This window comes from Brassica oleracea, chromosome C5 (genome assembly GCF_000695525.1).
Source record: "Brassica oleracea var. oleracea cultivar TO1000 chromosome C5, BOL, whole genome shotgun sequence".
Classification (NCBI taxonomy): domain Eukaryota; kingdom Viridiplantae; phylum Streptophyta; class Magnoliopsida; order Brassicales; family Brassicaceae; genus Brassica; species Brassica oleracea.
The window spans coordinates 35,363,971-35,364,348 of record NC_027752.1 but is presented as its reverse complement, the minus strand read 5'-3'; positions in this window follow the sequence as shown (position 1 = coordinate 35,364,348).

Below are 378 nucleotides of genomic sequence, written 5' to 3'. Positions count from 1 at the left end.
AGACGAAAAACGCGAGCCAACATGCGAACCCGTGGTGACGATCCGTCTCGACGTAGCCTTCCCGGAACGCTTCATCGAGCTTGGAGCCAATCTCCGCGAGCCCTTAAGAACAGAACTCATAGCCTATCTTAAAAAGAACCTCAATACATTCGCATGGGATGCGGAAGATATGCCAGGGATCGACATTAACATAACATGTCACGAGTTGAATATCGACCCAACATTCAAACCCATCAAGCAGAAAAGGCGGAAGCTAGGACCGGAACGTGCTGCCGCAGTAAACGATGAGATGGAAAAATTGCTTAAAGTTGGGTCGATAACAGAAGTAAGATACCCAGACTGGCTCGCCAACCCTGTAGTAGTCAAAAAGAAAAACGG